Source organism: Notamacropus eugenii, chromosome 2 (assembly GCF_028372415.1).
Source record: "Notamacropus eugenii isolate mMacEug1 chromosome 2, mMacEug1.pri_v2, whole genome shotgun sequence".
In the NCBI taxonomy this organism is placed as follows: domain Eukaryota; kingdom Metazoa; phylum Chordata; class Mammalia; order Diprotodontia; family Macropodidae; genus Notamacropus; species Notamacropus eugenii.
In genome coordinates, this window is record NC_092873.1 from 500,477,961 (window position 1) to 500,498,847 (window position 20,887).

At 37.5% G+C, this 20,887-nt stretch overlaps 1 protein-coding gene across 3 annotated transcripts in view; it reads right to left on the reverse strand.

Moving 5' to 3' along the window:
* LOC140529958 (guanylate-binding protein 1-like) overlaps positions 1–20,887 on the reverse strand; it is a 48,551-nt gene that overhangs the window by 12,595 nt on the left and 15,069 nt on the right. Inside the window, exon 1 of one of the 3 annotated variants that reach the window (XM_072649023.1) lies at positions 1,062–1,272. The exons of 1 other annotated variant lie outside the window; for it this stretch is intronic. The gene's annotated coding sequence lies outside the window, so the exon portion shown is untranslated. Of the gene's footprint in view, positions 1–1,061; positions 1,273–20,887 lie in introns of those variants that run through there. One more of the 3 variants, XM_072649020.1, reaches the window with a different exon arrangement.

Sequence of the window (20,887 nt, forward strand, 5' to 3'; positions counted from 1 at the left end):
GACAACCCTTACTTAGTGTTTAGAGACTCTCCATACTTAGGAGTTCCAGAAGTAATACAGTTTAGGTACTAAGATACAGATCTTGCCCTCAGTCACTCCCACCAGGAGTTAGCAAACATCTCTAACTATTTTCCCTGTCATAATCTCCCAGGGGGGAAATATCTGGTTAGAGGAAAAGTCTGGATCCAACACATTGATTATTCTTCTGGCTTCTGATTGCTTAAACCCTGGCCTCATGATAGAATGAAATGCCCTCCCACAGAAACCATTCCTCCTTCTGTGCTCTGTTTCTTTCCTTTTCTGTGGGGATATGTTCATCAAATAGAAAGATACAACATTTATTTGGAGCTGTGGTCAAGGCTTGCCCTCTTGCTCTTTCATTCACATTTTGAACTTTGATTAAATATTTCCTATTTCAGTGCTGTGCTTAGCCTTGGTCAATTAGCATTTTGAATACTCAAAAGCTTGGACTTGAGTTTGTTTCAGAAGTTTCCAGTTTTCAGACTGTGTAGAGAGTAAATAAGCCAAGATGGAGAAAGTGCCGTTAAAAGAGCCCACAGTCCCACAGTATCTAATTCTAATAAATGGGAAAACTGGCTGTATGGAATGAGATTCTGGAGGCAGGATTTGGCAGTTTCAGTGGGCTCTAGATTCCTGTTCAGGTTTTTTCCTCTGTCTTTTCTTCTCCTCTCTCAAACTTTAAGATTTTCAACACTTGCATAGTTTTAGACATTTGCATCACAGACAATATTAAAATAGTTCAACTTCTCAGAAACATTCTATGCCAGACATTTACCTCTCCTCCTTACCTCAGTGCCTAGAATAGTGCTTCTCATGGAGTGGACACAGCAAATGCTCTGAAGCAACTCCTGACCAGACCAAGATTTAGACTTTGCTGATCTCTGAGGTGGCTGAGGACAAAACATGTCCTATTTTAAGCAAAATGCCTGGCCTACCCACTTCACTCCTCAAACTCCAAGCAGAGATTATAAAACAGAGCACAGCTGCTTTACAGTTTCTGAGAGGTCTATTTAGAAAAGAAAATACAGAAAAGTTCTTACCACTTCTCCACTTCCCAGTCTCTGTGTCTTCTGTATTTCATAGATTTGGTGACTCCTTTGGTGTTGTTTGTTCGTTTTTCTTTTAATCTTTTCACTTTGACTCTCTCTCAGTCAGTTTGTTAACCTAAAGCTCTCTGATCACTGAACTGTGACAGCTTTCAGTTTTTAAAGAATTCTGAGGAGTAAAAAAAAATATGGAAATGAAGTAGAGGAAAGGGAAACTGAAACTAGTAGCTAGCACTTTGTGACAGTGGCTGAATGAGGAGACAAAAAGGGGAGGTACCTAATGAGGATGCTGAGGATTATTACATGGAGATCTTTGAGGGGATATTGGCTTGCCCTGATTCCCACTGGAGGAGGAGAGGTTGGAGATTATCTAAAATAGAAGATCATCTCAAATATATTTATGTCTGCCCTTGGAAGGTTGATTACAATTATTTGGGTTTGTAAGTTGTTTATTCTGGAAATCAACTAAAAAAGAGAGATGAGATGAATGAATTTGTCTGATTACTGTCTCAGGATCCTATTGATTCTTTTCATTCTACCATTGGGCAGTGGATAGCATCACACTGGCAGATGCAAACTAGAGTATTATCTGAGTTATTTTCCTTCATCTCTAAAATACCAAGATGTTTTTGGTTTCAAAGCCATCTTTGGAGGGTAGACTCAGAGAGGACAGACACCTTAGGGATCATAAGATGGTAGATTTAGAGCTGTCAGGGACCTTAGGGATCTTCTAGTCTAACATCTTTTTGCAGACGGGGATACTGTGGCCCCAAAGAGGAATATGACTTGCCTAAGTCACACATGTGGTCTGTAGCAGAGATTGTATTTATACTCAGACCCTTTCTCCAGTCTTCTTTCAAAGGATTATCTATTAAGAAACAAATAGAGAAGGCAGGTTGTTGGTAAGACAGTTACTGAAGGCAGTAGACCCTGTCATTGCCTGTACAGATAGTTCTATTTTCTGGTGATTCTTGTGGTAAGAGATTATGTTGCCAAAAGGAATCCAAAAAGTATTTTTAAGGATTACAAAGGCCTATATAAGAAATTAAAGACCTTAGAACTAGCAGTGTTTCTTCACTGCTTCTAATTCAAATCAGGGAGAAATTTAATGATGATAAGAAAAAGAAACATAACAAAGTATATAAGTAGGCAGTTTTCAGATGCAGTAATCAAAGCTATCTATATTCATATGAAAAACAGCTCTCAGTCTTTATTGAGTAGAGAAATGCAAATCAAAAGACCTCTGACATATCAAGTCACTGCCAGGAGATTGACTAATATAACAGAAAAAGACAAATATGGGAGGGGATATCGGAAATTTGGGATATTAATGGCCTGTTGGCAGAATTCTGAACTAATCCACTGTGGAAAATAATTTGGAACTCTACCCATGATGCTATAAAACTATGTGTGCCCTTTGAACCAATGATATCATTACTGGGTCAGTATCCTAAAGAGATTTTTAAAAACAGTTACATGACCTGTGTGTACAAAAATATCCATAGCAGCTCTTTTAGTGGTGGCAGACAATTGGATGCGGAAGGGATGCCCATCAATTGGGGAATGACTCAACAAGTTATGTTGTATGATTGTAATGGAACACTGCTGTGCTGTAACAAATGGCGAACACGATGATTTCAGAAAATCTTGCAAAGACTTACAAAGTGAAGAAAATTGTCATGAGCAGGACCAGAACACTGAACATAGTAACATCAGTATTTTATGAGGAAGAATTGTGAATGACTTTATTCTTAGCAATTCAATGCTCTAAGATGGTTCCAAAGGACTTATGATGAAAAATGCTATTCACTTCCAGAGAAATAATTGATAGAGTCTGATTGCAGATTGAAGCATCCTTTTTCACTTTATTTTTCCTGGGATTTTTTGTGTTTTCTTTTGCAGCATAAATAATATGGAAATATGTTTTGCATGACTATCCATGTATAAACTATATGAAAATGTTTGCCTGTTCAATGAAGGCAGATGGAAGGGAGGGAGGGAGAAAATTTGGTATTCAAAATTTTAAAAGGTGAATGTTAAAATTATTTTTGCATGTAATTGAAGAGATAGAATATGAAAATTAATTTAAGTAATATTGTCATTTTTCTTATATTGGGCTTTGATAACTCAGATCAATGTGGTAATAAACCAGGATTTCAGAGGACGAATTATGAAACATGCCTTCTGACCTTCTGAAAGAAAGGTGATGAACTCAAGGTGTAGAATTAGAAATATATTTTTGGATGTATCTAGTGTGGTGATTTCTTTTGCATAGTAGTTACATAAGTTGAGTATTTCTTTTTCCCTCAAATGGAGGCAGGGGGAAGGGAGAGAAAATAATAAGGATTATAGTAATTACAATTATTAGTATTTCTATAGTACCTTAAGGTTTGTAAAGCATTATCTCTTTTGATCCTCACAATAAACCTGGGGAGTAGATATTGTGATCACCCTCATTTTTTAATTGAAAAGAAATAAAATTTGGGGGAAAAGGGATCACACATTGCTCTTTACTTAAATAGAAAAAAAATGACAGAAATGTCTTTCAGTTCTGCACAGTCAGTCCCTTGGCATCTGGACCAATTTGAAACTCCTCTACTTTCCTCCTTCCCCTGCTGCCTGAACAGAATACCACCACCCAGTTCCCTACCCCTCTTTAGGAAAATAACTTCTGACTTCATGTAAGGACAGTTTGTACAGTATTTCCTGTAAACTTTGAAGTAGATAGAAAATGAAACTGGTTTAATTCAAGGAAATCAGCCCAGTAGTGGGCTATTTGTGTGTGTGTGTGTATATATGTATATCTCTATGAAAGGCTTTGAGCACCAAAGAGAGGATTCTGCATTTGACCCTACAGGTGACAGGTAACCTCTGCAGATTACAGCATAGGGATACAACATGGTCGAACCTGCCTTTAGAAAGATCACTCTGATAGCTGAGTGTAGGATAGACTGGAGTGAGGAGAGACATGAGGCATGGAGAGCAATCAGAAGGTATGAAATAGCCTAGATATGAGGGGAGGAGAGTGGATACCAGAGAAGGGAATGTACATGGGACATGTTGTAAAGCAGAAACAATAGGGCTTGACAATACTTTAGAGATGAGGAGTGAGATAGTGAGCAAGTGAGGAAGTTGCCTGGATTATGATCCTGGGTAACTAAAAGGATGGTGGTGCCCTCAACAACAATAGGAAAGTTAGGAAGAGGGGAAGCTTGGAGAAAAGAGAACGAGTTTAATTTTGGACATGTTGAGTTAATGATGTCTATAGAACACTCAGTTTAGGAAGTCTAACATGCACTTGGAGCTGTGAAGTGGGAGGTTAGGGGACAGGTTAAGGCCTGGGCATCATCTGAATAGAGATGATAATTGAATCCATGACAGCTACTGAGATCACTAAGTGAATTAACCTAAAGGGAGAAAAGAAGAGAAAAGGGCCCAATCAGCAGGCTCAACCTGGCAGAAGAACCATCCAATGAAACTAAGAGTGATCAGATAGGTAGGAGGAGACCCAAGAGGGGACAATGTCACAAAAACCTGGAGAGAACAGAGGAGCAAGTTAAAGGTGATCTTTGGCTGAAACACAAGGCATCCTTAGGGAGAGAAATAAGGCAACATTAGTCTTGTTCTCCATCTGGGTGATCATCTAACCTCATAATTTTCTTTAAGACCTGCTGGTTAAGAATTGTTTTCCTTCCCTCAGTTGTGAAAACTATAACCGTCTCTTCACCATTAATTCTTTTATGGTGTTTTTTTTTATTTAGATCATTGACCCATTTGGAAATGATTGTACTATATAGAATGGATGATGATTTGTCTCCCTTCATCGCAAAATTATTGTCTAGTTTTTGTGATACATTTTGTTTAATAACCAATTCTTTTTCCATTTTTTCTTTTTCATATAGATCATTCAAAGAGTTCTCAGAGAGCATCTCAACCACCTCTTCCATTTTGATTATAAAGAAACAAAGCTGTTAGCTTACTGTTATAAAGTCATAGAGTTAGTTAGTGGCAGAGCTCAGACTTGGATTCATGTCCTCTGGGTTCAAACCCAGCTTTTTATTCCATTGCTGCCCCTCATCTAGTGGAGCACTTGAGCATCACAGTGGGTAAGAGTCCTTGGAGTATGGAGGAATTAATTTCAAGTCTAATTTCACAGTGATACCAGCTTTATGACCCTGGGCAAATTACTTACCTTCAGCCCCAGTTTCTTCCTCTGTAAAATAGTTTTAATAATAGCACCTTCTCTAAACTCCCCTTTCACCCTTTGAATCCTCACTGCCAATACACTACCCTTCCTCCCTTCCTGCCTAGTGAAAGACTTTTTGAGTTTAAGTAAGGACAGTTTATAACTAACTGACCTTCCTGCCAACTCTGAGTTAGATTGAAATTGAAGCTCATTTGATTCTAGGAAGTCAGCCAATTGCTGTGCTGTGCTATCTTCTCTCTCTCTCTCTCTCTCTCTCTCTCTCTCTCTCTCTCTCTCTCTCTCTCTCTCTCTCTCTCTCTCTCTGTGTGTGTGTGTGTGTGTGTGTGTGCGTGTGTGTCTTCCAAAGTGCTGAGGTCCATGACAGAACAAAAAGAAAAGGTTGGGAACCTATATTCTATGTAGAGAAGCTAACCATTTTTAATTTTAAGCTTAACTTCAAAACAATGACATCAGCTGAGTTTAGAATATAATTAATTGTCAAGAAATTACTTTGAAAATCTGGAAATATCCCTGTGCCATGGAGACCCCTTCTCCCATTGGTGTGTTCTTTCCAGAGGCTCCCATTTTGGGGACATTTCCAGACCTTCCATGCTTCACTCCTCTCCTGGAGGTTCTTCTGACTCTCCCCCTTCCCCTCCACTTCTTTGTTTTTCAGCCATTTTTTTATGTCTTGTCTTCTTCCATCAGAATGTAAACACAAGGGTGCAGAGAGTTTTCCTTGCATTTGTATCCCCAACACTTAACAGAGTTCCTAACACATTGGAAGTATTAATAAATAATGTTCCTTGCCTTGATATAGTCCCTATAAATCTGAACCCTACTTCTACTGGCTAGTTGTGCAATTGTATATCAAGCACTGTGACATTGCTGTTTTTTCTTTTAAAAATTTTTTATTAATTTTATTTATTTTCAGTGTTCCATAATCACTACCATATAAATTAGATTTCTTTTTCCCTCCCTCCCCCTTACATTCCACCTCCCTCCCCGAGACGGCATACAATTTTGTATAGGTTCTACACATACATTTCTATTAAATACATTTTCATCACAGTTGTGCTGCATAGAAGAATTGAAATGAATGGGAGAAATCTTATAACAATTCAAAACATAATACAAAAGAAAATTATCTCCTACATTCTGCAATTTAATTCCATTCTTTCTCTGGATGTGGAAGGCATATTGCCTTAGAAGACCATTGGGACTTTTTTTTAAGTCCTTGAATTGTGAAGTTCTAAGTCTATCAGGAAAAGCTCTTGCACACTGTGGTCACTGCTGTGCACAAAGTTCTCCTGGTTCTGCTCCTTTTGCTTAGCATGAGATCATATAAGTCTTTCCAGGCCTCTCTGAAGTCTTCCTGTTCATCATTTCTTATAGCACAATAGTATTCCATTACATTCATATGCCACAGTTTATTCAGCCATTCCCCAATTGATGGGCATCCTCTTGATTTCCACCTTTTGGCCACCACAAAAAGTGCTGCTATAGATATTTTTGTATATGTAGGACCCTATCCAATTTTTATGATCTCTTTGGGATACAGTCCTAGAAGCAATATTGCTGGGTCAAAGGGTATGAATATTTTTGTAGCCCTTTGGGCATAGTTCCAAACTGCCCTCCAGAATGGTTGCATCAGCTCACAGCTCCACCAACAGTGAATTAGTCTTCCAAATCTCCCACATTTTCTCCAACATTTATCATCCGACTGTTCTGTCATGTTTGCCAGTCTGAAAGGTGTGATATGGTACCTCAGAGTTGTTCTGATTTGCATCTCTCTAATCAATAGTGATCCACAATACTTTTTCATATGACTATAGATATATTTAATTTCTTTCTCTGAAAACTACTTATCCTTTGACTATTTATCAATTGGGGAATGACTTGTATTTTTGTACATTTGACTCAGTTCTCTATATATTGTAGAAATGAAGCCTTTATCACAGACACTAGCTGCAAAAATATTTTTCCAGTTTTCTGCATCCCTCCGAATCTTGGATGCATTGGGTTTGGTTGTGCAAAAACTTTTCAGTTTAATTTAATAAAAATTATTCATCTTGCACTTCATAATGCTTTCTATCTTTTCTTTGGTCAAAAATTTTTCCTTTCTCTATAAGTCTGATAAATACACTATTCCTTGCTCCACTAATTTGTCCATAGTATCCATCTTTATACCTAGATTGTGTACCCATTTGGACTTTATTCTTGTGTACAGTGTCAGACATTGTTCTATGCCTAGTTTCCACCACACTGTTATCCAGTTTTCCCAGCAATTTTTGTCCAACAGTGAGTTCTTATCCCAGAAGCTGGGGTCCTTGGATTTATCAAACAGTAGATTGCTGTAATCACTGCCTGCTGTGTCTTGAGTACCTAGCATATTCCACTTGTCTACCCTTCTGTTTCTTAGACAGTACCAAGTGGTTTTGATAATTGCTGCTTTATAATACAATTTGAGATCTGGTAGCACTAGGCCACCTTCCCTAGCGTTTCTTTTTATTACTCCCCTTCATATTCTGGACCTCTTGTTCTTCTAGATGAATTTTTATATTGTTTTTTTTTCCAGCTCTAGAAAATAATTGTTTGCCCCCTAGTCTGCCTCCTAGTCTGTCTCGTGATAGCCTCCAGCTGTTTCCAGCCTTTGACCCTCCTTGGATTTCCTCCTTGGACTTCTCCTCAATACCCTTCCTAAACCCTTCCTCCCATCACCCTGGACTACCAGACCACCTCCCCACCCCCCAGATTCCTCCTATACTCTTTTCTGTATTTAACTCCCACCTTGCCTCCATGAAGGCACTCAGATTCAATCCAGCTAAGACCCTGTCTAGCTGGGATTCCATCTGGCCCTCTTGTGAATACAAGCGTTACAAATGCTTAGGCTCCTTAGGAGGCAACCCAACTTGGCGAATCCTTAATAAACTTTGTTTTCTTTGGCTTTAAAAAAAAAAAGAATATGACTGTTTGATAGTTTGATTGGTATGGCATTAAATAAGTAAATTAATTTAGGTAGAATTATCATTATTATTATATTGGCTTGGCCTACCTACAAGCAACTGATGTTTTTCCATTTACTTAGATCTGACTTTATGTGTTTGAAAAGTGTCTTGTAATTGTGTTCATATAGTCCCTGGGTTTCTTTTGGCAGGTAAACTGCCAAATATTTTATAGTGTCCACCCTAGCTTTAAATGGGATTTCTCTTTCTGTCTCTTGCTGTTGGACTTTGTTACCAATATATAGGAATGCAGAAGATTTGTGTGGGTTTATTTTGTAACCTGCAACTTTGCCAAAGTTGTTAATTATTTTAAGTATTTTTTTACTTGAATCTCTGGGATTCTCTGAGTATATTATGATATCATCTGCAAAGAGTGATAACTTAGTTTCTTCCTTGCTTATTCTAATTCCTTCAATTTTTTTACATTTTATAATTGCTACAGCTAACATTTCTAGTACCATATTGAATAACAGTGGTGATAATGGACATACTGGTTTTACCCCTGATCTTACCGCATCTAGCTTATCTCCATTGTATATAATGCTTACTGAAGGTTTTAGGTAGATATTAATTATTATTCTATGGAAAGTTCCCTTTATTCCTATGCTCTCCAGTGCTTTTAATGGGAATGGGTGTTGTCAAAAGCTTTCTCTGCATCTATTCAGATAGTCATGTGGTTACTGTTAGTTTTGTTGTTGATATGATTAGTAATGCTAATAGTTTTCCTAATATTGAACCAGCCCTGAATTCCTGGTATGAATCCTACCTAATCATAATGTATTATTCTCATGATAAGTTGTTGTATTCTTTTTGATAAACTCTTATTTAAAATTTTTGCATCTATATTCATTAGAGAAATTGGTCTATAATTTTCTTTCTCTTTTTCATCTCTTCCTGGTTTAGGTATGAAAAACCATATTTATACAATAAAAGGAATTTGGGAGTAGTCCATCTTCCTCAATTTTCCCAAATAGTCTATATAATATTGGAGCTAACTGTTCTTTAAATGTTTGATAGAATTCACTTGCAAATCTATCTGACCCTGGAGATTTTTACCTTGATGGCTTGTTCAATTTCTTTTTCTGGGAAGGGGTTGTTTAAGTACTCAACTTTCTCTTCTGTTAGTCTGGGCAGTTTATACATTTTTTAAAATACTTATCTATCTCATTTAGATTGTCGAATTTATGGGCATAAAGTTGCGTAAAGTAATTTCTAATTATTATTTTAATTTCCTCCTCATTGGAGGTGAGTTCATCCCCTTCATTTTTGATATTTGTAATTTGGTTTTCTTCTTTCATAATCAAATTGACCAATGGTTTATCAATTTTATTAGTTTTTTCATAAAACCAACTGTTAGTTTTATTTATTAGTTTAGTAGTTTTCTTAATTTTAATTTTATTGATCTCTCCTTTGGTTTTCAGTATTTCTAATTTGGTACTTATTCGGGGATTTTCAATTTGTTCTTTTTCTAGCTTTTTCAACTCTATGCCCAAGTCATTGATCTCATCTTTCTCTATTTTATTCATGTAGGTATTCAAAGATATAAAACTTTCCCTAAGAACTGCTTTTGCAGTATCCCATAAGATTGATAGGTTGTCTCATCATTGTCCTTCTCTTCAGTGAAGTTGTTGATTGTTTCTATGATTTGTTGTTTAACCCACTCTTTCTTTAGGATTAGATTATTTAGCCTCCAATTAATTTTTGGTTTATCTTTCCATGGCCTTTTATTACATATAATTTTTATTGCATTGTGATCTGAAAAGGATACGTTGACTATCTTTGCCTTTCTGCACAGTATTGTGAAGTTTCATGCCATAGAACATGGTCAATTTTTGTATATGTGCCATGTGCCACTGAGAAAAAGTATATTCCTTTCTATCCCCATTCAGTTTTCTCCAGAGATCTAACATATCTACCTTATCCAGAGTTTTATTCACCTCCTTAACTTCTTTCTTGTTTATTTTAAGGTTAGATTTATGAAGTTCAGAAGGGGGAGTTTGAGGTTCCCTGCTAGTATAGTTTTGCTGTCAATTTCTTCCTGCAACTCCCCCAACCTCTCCTCTAAGAATTTAGATGCTATACCACTTGGAGCATACATGTTTAGTAATGGTATTACTTCATTGTCTATGGTGCCTTTTAGCAGGATATAATTTCCTTCCTTATCTCTGTTGATTAGATCTATTTCTGCTTTTGCTTTGTCTGAGTTAGGATTGCTCTCCTTGCTTTTCTTACATCAGCTGAAGCACAATATATTCTGCTCCAACCTTTTACCTTTAGCCTGTGTTTATCCCCATGTTTCAAATGTGTTTCTTATAGACAACGTATTGTGGCATTATGGCTTTTAACGCATTCTGTTATTCGTCTTCATTTTATGGGAGAGTTCATTCCATTCACTTTCACAGTTATGATTAAAATCTATGACTTTCTCTCCATCTTATTTCCCACCATTTGGACTTTTAGTTCTCCTGTCTCCCTCCCTCTCCTCAACACAGTTCGCACTTTTGACCACCATCTCCCACAGTCTTCCCTTCCTTCTTTCAGCCCCACTCACTTTTATTCCCCTTTAACCTTACTACTTCTTCCCTTCCTTTTAGCTTCCCCTCCCCTTTCTTCCTCCTTCCTCTCCTACTGCCTATAGGGCTAGTTAGATTTATATACTTAATTAAGTTTATTGTTCTCTCCTTGAACCAAATCAGATGAGAGTACCTCTCAAACACTGCTCATCTCCCTCCCCTCTTTCCCTGTACTATAATTTTGTACTTCTTCCTGAGATGTAATTTATCATTTTCTGCTTCTTCCTTTTCACATCTCTTGTTATACCCCTTCACATGCTTGAAGTACAATTTTATTATCACATCACTTACTTTATACCCATTACTTCCATCTATGTATATCCCTTTTATACTTCATAATAGCTGCACAATTCTCAAGATTAACAAGTGTCATCTTCCCTTATAGGGAAACAGTTTGTCCCAATTGAGTAAGAAGTTTTTCTTGTCCCCTATTTACTTTTTTTATGCCTCTCTTGAGACCTGCACTTGAAGATAGAATTTTCTATTGAGTTCTGGCCTTTTTGTCAGGAAGATTTGGAAATCCTTTATTTTGTTGAATGTCCATCTCCTTGCCTGAAATGTTATGCTGAACTTTAATGGGTAATTGATCCTTGGTTGTAGTCCTTTGCCTTTGCCTTACAGAATATCATATTCCAATTCCTTCGATCTTTTAATGTAGAAGCTGCAAGGCCCTGTGTGATCCTGACTGTAGCTCCTCGATATTTGAATAGTTTCTTTCTGGCTGCCTGGAGTATTTTCTCCTTCACTTGATAGTTCTGGAATTTGGCAACAATGTTTCTTGGTGTTTTTAGTTTTAAATCCCTTTCGGGAGGTGAATGGTGGATTCTTTAGATGGCTATTTTGCTTTCTGGATCTAGCACTTCTGGACAATTTTCCTTGATGACTTCTTGGAAGATCATGTCCAGACTCTTTTTCCATCATGGCTTTCTGGTAGCCCAATAATTCTTAAATTTTCTCTCCTGGATCTATTTTCCAGGTCAGTTGTTTTTCTAATTAGATATTTTACATTTTTTCTATCTTTTCATTCCTTAGATTTTGTTTAACTTATTCTTGATGTTTCATAAAGTCATTCACTTCTACTTGCCCAATTATAATTTTCATCAAATTGTTTTCTTCAGTTAACTTTTACATCTCCTTTTTCATCTGTCTAATTATTCCCCTTAAGGAATTATTTTCTCCAGTTAGTTTTTGTACTTCCTTTTCATTTGTCCAATTTTCCCAGTTAGGTTTTGTACTTCCTTTTTCCATTTGTCCAATTTTTCCATTTAGGTTTTGTGCTTCCTTTTCCTTTTGTCTAATTTTCCTTTTTAAAGATCTGTTCTTTTCAGTGAATTCTTTTTTCATACTTTTGAAATCATGGGCCAGTTTTTCTTCTATTTCCTTCTTCAGCTGTTCCAGGAGAGCTGTTTGTGCATGCAAACAGCTCATAGTCCCTTCTGAAGTTTCCAATGGGAGTATAATCTCAATACTGACCTCTTTGGCATTTGTGTTTTGGTCCTTTTCCCCACAGAAAGATTCTGTGGTCTTTTCCTTACTCCTTTACATCTTGCTCATGATGGTGAGTCTTTGTGTGTTGTGGTCTCTGGTTCTTTCAGTTAGAAGCTGGATAACGTGGTGTTGAGCTGACTAGTGTGAAAAACTTTGCATTCCATATTGTCTCCCTTCTCCCCTCTCCACCCACCCTCGTTGAGACAGCAAGAATTTTGATATAGGTGACACATGTGTATGTAACATGCAAAACACTTCCATCACAGTCATGTTGAGAGACACTAACTATATTTCCCTCCATTCTATCCTGACTTCCATTTATTCTATTCTTTCTTTTGACCTGTCCCTCTACCAAAGTGTTTGCTTCCAATCACCCTTTTCTCCAATTTACCATGCCTTCTAATATCTCCCTCTCTTATCCCCCTCCCCCCTGCTTTTCTGTATGGTAAGGTAAACTTCCATACCGAATAGAGTGTGTATATTATTCCCTTCTGAAGCCAAATCCAATGAAAGAAGGTTCCATTATTCCCTCCCACCTTCTGCTTTTTCCACTCCATTGTAAAAGCTCTTTCTTGACTCTTTTATGTGAGATGATTTACTACATTCTACCTTTCCCTTTCTCTTTCTCCTAGTACATCAACACTTAATTTTCTTTTAAAAATACCATTGCTTCATATTCACCTCACCTTATTCTCTCTCTCTCTCTCTCTCTCTCTCTCTCTCTCTCTCTCTCTCTCTCTCTCTCTCTCTCTCTCTCTCTATATATATATATATATATATATATATATATATATATATATATATAATATATATATATATATATATATACACACACATATATATGTATATATAATATATACATGTATAATATATATATACACATATTACATATGTACAGGACCCTATCCTCTCAACCTTCAACCTCTGTTACTGTTTGTAAGCAATGAAGCATTGACCTCCAGGGTTGATTGCAAAGGTAAAAAGATATATTAGTTATAAACTAACCCACTCAAATGTCCTCTTTGTGTCAGAGATTCTTATGATATGGAGACTCTTCTAGTTATGCTTTGGAAAGTTTCTTCCTGCTCACATTTTTGTCACTTATGCAGCACATCCTGGTGAGTGTTGAGGGTGCAAATGGGGTTCGGAATCAACTTCAGACCAGACCTTAGGGGGAACCTGTTTTCTGAGACTGCACTCGTTATCATCTAGTATCACTCTCCATGACCTCTGGATTTCCTGTGTCTGTGAGATAAACAGAGAATGTGCAGAGTACAAGATAATAGGCAAAGTCAGCAGATGTCCTCAAGGATCACATTCCTGAGAACAAAGAATGAGTCAAGAAAACAAGAATGGGAGACTGGCAGCTTATCACAAATACTTTTGGTTTTTGTCTTTAAATGTCCTGACCCTCAGATAAATAAATGGAGTTGTTCTATCATCTCCTGCCTGACCCATGTCTTTCTTCATCACCGCTTCACTGAACCAATAGGGGATGTGGGCTGCCCCTCTGCACTTGAGAAAATGTAGCTATGATTTAAAACCAACATCTGACTTGTGTATAGTCCATAGTTTGTGATTCTGGTCCAGGGAAACTCAGTCTTCTAGAAGCAGCTAGGACAACTGAGCAAACTTTTATCTAGATTTCATAAAATTCACATGATCATGACCAGATCATTAAGGAGAGCTCTAGGAAGAAGTGGGATCTTCTGGGCAGATCTTAGTACATGAATAGAAAGCATGGAGGAGAGAGATTGGAGTGACAGTGCTGTACATGCTGTCTTTACCTCTTAAATCCCATGGCACTTTCCCACCAGAGTCAACATGCAAAGTGGTACTATGAATGATTGACAATTAAAGCTTTGGGAATGAGACAGAGGCTATTGGAATCTGATTAGTCTGTCAAGTGAGACTAAACTGCTGGCTTCATTGCTTCTTCCCTCTGCCTATTTGAAGGATCTTTAACTCAGAGCCCAGATGGAATATGGAACATTTATCTCCTGTTTCCTTTTGTCCAAGGGAGAGGAGGAGGAGAAAGGAAAAGTAGAGAGAAAAATTTGTTTCTCCTGAGCTCCTAGACTGGCCTGTACCAACACTTTGTCCTCTTACTGATTTCCTTTTGGGTGGTTTTTTCCTTTTCATTCTTATGATATAAAACACTGTCCCTTGAAATCCATTTGTGTTAAAGTATTTACTTTCTGGTTCAAGGTTACAGTGAGAGAACAGGGAAGTTTTCCCTTTGGAGACATAGGAAACACTGAATTCATTCATTAAGAAATGAGATCTGGTGGGAGAGGCCACCAAATCTATTTTGGCCAAAGAGAAATTCCAGGGATCTTCATCCTTTAGATCTAATAAATCCATGAAGGATATGCAGAGATAAAAGCCCAAGTGCAATGAAGCTTAAGGAAATTAAAGTTGAAATCGTTTGAACTTCCCTCTGGTTTCCTTTTGAGGTCCTGGTGTGACAGAGCACTGAGACTTTGAGAGGATAAAAGCTGGGGTGAGGGAGCACTTTCAACTTCCATGGTGCCTGGAGGGTTTCTAGCATCAAACTCTTTTCCCTGTCAGATCTGAGAAGGACCATCATTGTTATTTTACATGCAGCTCCTTTACATGTTTGAGCATATTGGAAGGGAAAGACATCATGCAAGCCATTTATTTTGTTGGAAACCAGAGTGCTGTCTTCTTCTCCTCCTCCTCCTCTTCTTCTTTCTCCTCCTCCATTTCCTTTTCCTCCTTCCCCTCCATCTCCTCCTCCTCCACCAATTCTTTTTCTCATTCTCTTTCTCTTCCTCCTCCTTCTTCTCTCCACTTCATTCATGTAAAATATGTGGGGGGCTTTATATCTGATTTTTATAAAGACACCATTCAACTTCGGGGACCCAAGATGGCTGAGTAAGAAGTAAGTCAATCTCACTCTCCCTTATTGATCTTTCAAAACCCATAAAATATCCACCTAGGAAAAATCCTAGAACAGCTAAGCCAGGAGAAATATGGGGTGCAAGAGTCTTGTCGCCTGCCCAGAAAGCTTGAGGGATTAACAGGAAAGGCCTTTCTCACTCTGGGGAGACGTAGTAATATAGGACAGGAGGGGTTCCTGCAAGTCAGAGGCAAGCCCTGCATTGGTGGCAGACAAACATCCTCCAGCAACCAAATATTCCGGTGCTTTAAAGAAGCCATAGGTGTCCTTTAGGGGTCAGATTCCCTATCCCCACCCAGAGAGTTTAAGTATTGCTGACCCCAGCTCAGCACCAGAAAAGCTGCCTTACAACCTCCAGCTGCCAGCACCTGAAGCCCCAGGACACAAAGCCAGTGACCAGAACCCAGACTTCCAGCACAAGAAGTTTGGGACAGTGTCCCCTGCAGCCCAGAAGCAGAGCTCAACTTTAAAAGCAATAAAATAGACAAAAACCATAAGCAAGAAGTAGAAATGGACAATGACCATAGATCCTTATTATGGAGACAGAGAAGATCAAAACACAAACTCAGAAGAGGACAACATTGTCAGTATACTCACATCCAAAACCTCAAAGGGGAGTATGAACTGGTCTTAAGCCCAAATATCCTTCCTGTAAGGGCCCAAGAAGGATTTTAAAAGTCAGATAAGAGAGACTGAAGAAAAATTGGGGAAAGAAATGAGAGGTATGCGAGAGAGAGTCAATAGCTTGGAAAAGGAAGGAAAAAACTGACGGTAGAATACAAATCCTTGAAAAATACAATTAGCCAAATAGAAAAAGATTATACTGAAGAAAGCAACTCCTTAAAAAGTAGAATTGGCCAAATGGAAAAGGAGGGACAAAATCCTATTGAAGAAAATAATTTGTTAAAACTTAGAATTGGGCAAGTGGAAGCTAATGACTATAAGATATCAAAAATCAAACAAATAAAAACAAAAGAATGAAAAATAGAAGAAAAATGTAAAATACCTCACTGGTAAAACAACTGATCTGGAAAATTAAGCCAGGAGGGGCAATTTAAAAATTATTGATCTACCTGAAAGCCACAATGAAGAAAAGAGCATGGATGGCATCTTTCAGGAAGTCATTCAGGTAAACTGCCCTAAGGTCCTTGAAGCAGATGGTAAAATAGAAATTGAAAGAATCCACCTATCACCTCCTGAGAAAGATCTGAAATTGAAAATGCCAAGGTATATTTTAGACACATTCTAAAATTACCAGGTCAAAGAGAAAATACTGCAAGCAGTCAGAAAGAAATAATTTAAATATAACGGAACCACAGTGAGGATTATGCATACAGTTTCTACATTAGAAACCATAATCCTACAATATCTTGTTTACAGGAAACACATTTGAAGCAGAGACACACACAGAGTAAAGGTAAAAGACTGGAGTATAATATATTATGCTTCAGTTGAAGTAAAAATAAATAAAAGCATTGGAAACAATCTTGATTTCAGACGAAGCAAAAGCAAAAATAGTTTTAGTTAAAGGAGATAAGGAAGAAAACTACATCTTGCTTAAAGGTATCATAGGCAATCAAGAAATAGCAATATTAAACATATATGCACCAATTAGTATAGAATCCAAATTCTTAGAGGAGAAGTTAAAGGAATTACAGGAAGAAGTAGACCACAAAACTATATTAGTTGGGGATCTCAACCTCCTGCTCTCAGACCTAGATGAATCTAACCACAAAATACACAAAAAAGAGGTTAAACAGAAGAAGAAAATTTTTTTCAAAGTTGGATATGGTTGACCTGTGAAGAAAATTGAATAGGCATAGAAATAAATATAATTTTTCTCAGTACTAATTTCTACACAGAAATTGACCATGTACTAGGGCATAAAAACCTCTTTATCCAATGGAGAAATGCAGAAATATTAAATTCATGCTTTTCAGATCATGATGCAATAAAAATTACATGTAATAAAAGGCCATGGAAATATAGACATAAAAATTAATTGAAAATTAAATAATCTAATGCTAAAGAATGAGTGGGTCAAACAATAAATCATAAAAACAATCAATAATTGCATCAAAGAGAATGACAGTAATGAGACAATGTACCAGAACTTATGGGATGTAGGCAAAGCTGTTCTTAGGGGAAATTTTATATCTCTGAATGTTTGCGTTAATAAAACAGAGAAAGAATAGGCTAATGAATTGGGAATGCAACTAAAAAAGCTTGAAAAAGAACTAATTAAAAATCCCCAATTAAATGCCAAATTAGAAATTCTGAAAAACAAGGAAAGAGTAATAAAATTAAAACTAAGAAAACTATTGAACTAAGAAATGAAACTAAGAGCTATTTTATGAGGAAACCAATAACATTGATAAACCTTTGGTTAATTCTATTTAAGAAAAGGAAAAAATCAAATTACTGGTGTCAAAAATGAAGAAACTGAATTCACCACCATTGAAAAGGAAATCAAAACCATAATTAGGAGCTATTTTGCCCAACTGTATGTCAGTGAATTGGCAATCTTAATGAAATAAATGAATACTTAGAAAATTATAAAATGCCAAGATTTGGGAAGAGGAAATAAAATACTTAAATAATGCCATTTCACAAAAAGAAATTGAAGAAGCCATCGCTGAAATCCCTAGGAAAATATCTCCAGGGCCAGATGGATTTACAAATAAATTCTATCAAACACCTAAAGATCAATTAATTCCAATACTGTCTAAACTGTTTTGAAGAATAGGTGAAGGAATACTATGAAACTATTTTTTATGATAGAAATATGCTTCTGAAACCCAAACTGGAAAGAGCCAAAACAGAGAAAGAAAGCTATACCAATTTTCCTAATAAATATAGATGCAAAAATTTTAAATAAAATATTAGCAAACAGAGTAAAGCAACTTTTCTCAAGGATAATACACTATGACCAGGCCAAATTTATACTAAGAATGAAGGGCTGGTTTAATATTAGGAAAATTATCAGCATAACTGACCACATCAACAACAAGAGTAACAAAAAGCATTTGATTATCTCAATCGATGAAGAAAAAGCATTTGGCAAAATACAACACCCATTCCTATACAAAACACTAGAGATCATAAGAATAAATGGAGTCTTTTGTAAAATGATAGGTAGGATCCATCTAAAACAATCAGTAGGTTAGAAGAGGAGAAAAAGGTACAAGGAATTTCTTCTCAAAGGACATTCCTGGACAGTGAGAAAAACTCTCTAGATGTCAGGCGTTATCTGCAGTGACTCACTACTTCCCCACTGCTAGAGACAAGGAGCAAGACCTCAGGGCCAATGCTGAAATCTTAACAGTAGAACCCAAGACCAATTTTGTCGGAACCATGGTCCTAAAGGGGAGGAGCTAGGTGGTAGAGTACTGGACTTGGAGTCAGGAAGACCTGAGTTTTAATTCTGCCTCTGACACTCACTGCCTGTGATTGGAGTCATGTTCCTTCACAGATAATAGCAACTAATTCCCCAGATTGTTGTGAGGATAAAAATGAGATCATGTTTGCATTGTAAACCTTAAAGTGATATGTAAATTGCTAGCCATCATCTTCAGCACTATTCTCAATGCATAATTGAGGGGCCTTGATGTCCACATATTTGGAAAAGCATAAAATATTATATAGAGAGTGACATAGGATGGGCTCAAGTCAACTTCAATGTGGTTTGGCCTTTGCTCTACACTGAAATAAACATGGATCAATATCTGCTGTCTCTGTTACTATCCTGGCCTGGCTCTGGCCAAATTCCAGGAGTTTAGGCAAAGGCTCCATGGCCTTTGGGTAGGGGCTTATTGATAATGATCCTAAGGGAACCAGATTAGCCACTGGATATACTCTGCTCCAGGTCCCAGAAGTTGTGGGCTCAGGGTACAATAAAATTAGTCTTGGATATTTGGCATCATCCTAACAAACACGGCAGACTCTGAAATTAATATGCACTGTCCTTGGTTCTCAGGATTACACATGACTCCATGCACAGCTGGTATATTTTTAGGGTCTTTGTTGAGGACAAGGACACTTTGTTCTGAATTCAGGGTGTTCAGTCAGAAGCAGGTGGAGAGGAGACAGATCCAATCCAGTTCCCTTTGTGATTTCCCTCCATGTGCTATGATATTAGAAGTACTAATCACAGGACCTCAAAGGTTCATGGCACTTTGTGATTTTCAAAACTTTTTCTTAAACAGATGTTATGGAAGCCTTGTCCTACCACAAGATTATACAAAAGGCCAGGAATGTGGTTGAGTGCAGAACACAACTGTCTTGTTCACTGTGCCTACAATTGCTCCTTTGTCTTTCTTGACCCCATCATTTATATGAGGCACCATGGCCTTATTGAGAGCCTAAGAGGCAGGAAGACCTGTACTCAAGTCCTAACCTATACGACATCCTGGCTGTGTGACCCAGGACAAGTCCTTTAACCTCCTCATTGCCACCAGGAATTCTCTAGGACATTCCCTACAGGGTGGTATTGATTGTACTGGTAGAGGAAATGTTACTGCAGTTACTCCTATCAATGGGGTCACAGGACCAGTTCACTCTGTCTTACATTTGCAGGAATCAAGGATTTGGGGGTCGACACACTGGGGGACCTTGAACATAGCACTCAACTGTTTCAGAAAAGGGCAATCCTTAGTTCATGCTATCTATGACAAGTTTAGCAAGGGAAGTTAAACCAAGACTTTCTGACCTCAACACGGACAGAATCCTGCCAGACACAATGCCAGAGATTGCTAGCCATGGAATAGAATTCTAACTTGTGCCTAGATGCACAAGTTAGTTGAGGTGGCCCTGGATCTTTGTCCCAAACAGCTTGGTCTCTGGGTTCTGAAATCTCCTTCTGAAGAGAAAAAGCCTATTGCAATTAAGGCTCACAGAAATTCATGGATCTCCTATGGGTGAAAAACCATTGAGAGGTGTTCTCTAGATTTATGATTGTATGTTAAGTTTTCTGCCTTGTACAAAAGGGATGCAGAAGAAAAGTCTACAGGCTTTAGGTCTTTGCTTTGAGCTAAGTGTGTCTTCTGGTTCACTAGAAACCCATTCTTTGGTAGGGGTTTTTAAACATTGAATCTCAGAAAGTGAGGACCTGCAGAATAACTCAAACTTGGAATAGACTCACCTGGGCAGCTCATTGTGAGAGTGGGGTGTGTTCTATGAGGGACACAAAAATCATTTGATCTGTACAACAATTCTGTGCACTCAGTGAAGCAGAAATGACTGGCCCTATATTACAGGTGAGGAGGAGGAGGAGGAAGAAAGGGCTCAAACCCAGATCTTCTGATGAAAAATCCAGAGTCTTTTGTTCTCCACTATATTGAGTGGCATGAAGATATGTTTCCCTTTCCTACCATGGTGATTATGTTGCTTCTTGAGCATACCCAACCTCCATGTACCTTTAGCTTATATTCCAGAATCACTTCCTGTTCTCTCAGAATCTGGATCCTATCTTTCTTCTTCTTTTTCAATTGTTTGATGATTTCTTCATGACCTCTCTGCTGAGCTTACATTTTTCTGCTGCATTTTCATTTGTTGCTGTTCCAACGACTTTATCTCCTTCTCAGTTGCTTCTCTTTTCAGTTTTTCAATTGTTTGACTGAATAAAAAATGCAGAATATTAAATCATG